Here is a 2,251-nt window from a genome sequence, read left to right as displayed (position 1 = left end):
TAAACAAGTGTCACCTTAGCCAACTGGTTGTGGATAGCTGACACTTTCCATCATAACCAGCAAAATGAGCTGAGTTTTCATATAATAATAATAATAATAATAATAATAATAATAATAATAACTTCTACTATAGGTACAAGGCCTGAAATTGTTCGGGAGGGGTTAAGTCGATTACCTCGACCCCAGTACGCAACTCGTACTTAATTCATAGACCCCGAACGGATGAAAGGCAAAGTCGACCTCCGCGGAATTTGAACTCAGAACGTAGCGACGGTTGAAACACCACTGAGCATTTCGTCCAGCATGCTAACGATTCTGCCAGCTCGTCGCCTTAATAACGATGATGATGATGATGATGATGATGATACTACTACTACTACTACTACTACTACTACTACTACTACTACTACTACTAATAATAATAATAATAATAATAATAATGATGATAATGATGATGACGATGACGATGACGATGACGACGACGACGATGATGATGATGATGTCTCGATCTTTACGTTGACCCTGAAATTAAGCGAAGGTTACACGATGTTATCCTCTGGTCGGAAATTTGCTTCGTATATTTGCAGCGAAGTGAGAGTCGTTTATAGCAGCTCCGTGGCAGAGGTTGCGTGAAACGAAGCAATGGATCCTTAGTACGAGTTTTACTTTGAATGACTGAAACATGTAAAAGTGTATACTTACCATATAAGCATCGGAAATAATTTTTAAACTCAACGATTTTGGTATAGAAAATTAAAAATGGTAAAAGCCCCCCCCCCCCCCTCACCCAACTTGCCAGTGCAATAAAAGTGAATTATAATAACACAAACCAGTGTATTTAATTAAAAAAACGAAAATGATAATGAGTTTATCGTATACTGTGCTTAGATGCATTACGACTCCTGATTTACAACATTAAAAATGTTAGGAAACACACCACCACCACCTTTTGTTTTGCTGCTGACCAACTTCCTAGCTAGCCCGCAGCGAAGTTTCTGTCTGCAGTTCGTCTGTCACGAAACCTGCTCTACAAGAGCACTCAGAGAGCGCAAACCTCTGCCAAGGCAACACCAACGTTCTCTCAACGATTAGTCAGCGATGATTATTAGAATGAGCACGAGGCCAGCCATTTCTGAAAGTTGCATCCGAATCCATCGAGCGGTTCTTGAGATATCTTGTTCACGGACAAACAAACACGACTGAAAACAATACCTCCGCCTTAGCGAAGACGGAGATAAAAATTGCATTTTGATTTATCAAACCCTCGTTATATCGTTTTCGATTAATCCGGATATTGGATAAACCGAACGAAATCCGAGTTAAGAAGAGATTATCAGACAATTTCGACTTGCGCCGCCAGTTTCACCCGCGTAAAACGATTTGCACCAAGATGGAAAAGAAGGGCGCAGTCACGAAAGATCTGGAAGCACATTGTGATCAGTGGTGTTTAACAACATCAGATAATCTTGAAGATTCCGGTGATACAGTTAATCTCCTAGATTTTTTTTAGAACGACGATTGATTCCTCTTTTAATAACATGGCTTTCGGTCCATCTGAATTGTTGAGCAAGCTGTGACATGTCTACATCACAATTTCCCTTTCAAATTAATTTCGCTCGAATTCCAATTAATCTAGTATTTCTAATCAATTTAGTATTTTTAATTAATTTAGTTTTGTTGTCAATCAAGTTAATATCGTCCATAAGAAGTATTAATCCGCGAAACATGATTATAACTAATTTTTTTTTTTATTAATTACAATCAGATTTCAATTAACTTCGCATCGTTCATTGAATTAATTAAATTCCATTTTCAATCAAGTTACGCCTAAAAAAATACCAAACAAAAAACAAAAGCAAAAAAGCAGCAGTTATAATTAGCACACTATAGATTTTTAAATGATGTCAAATTGGATTTCATAGTTTAATTCAAACTAACACGCACAATTAAGAAAAAGTATAAGACTCATTCCATTGTGGTTACAATAATTATTCTCACAATCATACGATCGTAGGTTCGATCGAGGCCATAAGTACTGAAGAAACTTCCATGCCCAATATATGTAATTTAAATGAACACGCAGGAGTGGCTGTGTTGTAAGTAGCTTGCTCACCAACCACATGGTTCTGAGTTCAGTCCCACTGCGTGACACCTTGGGCAAGTGTCTTCTATAGCCTCGGGCCGACCAAAGACTTGTGAGTGGATTTGGTAGACGGAAACTGAAAGAAGCCCGTCGTATATATATATATAT

The sequence above is a fragment of the Octopus bimaculoides genome, chromosome 10 (assembly GCF_001194135.2).
Source record: "Octopus bimaculoides isolate UCB-OBI-ISO-001 chromosome 10, ASM119413v2, whole genome shotgun sequence".
Classification (NCBI taxonomy): Eukaryota; Metazoa; Mollusca; class Cephalopoda; order Octopoda; family Octopodidae; genus Octopus; species Octopus bimaculoides.
Note: the sequence above shows the minus strand (reverse complement) of the source record.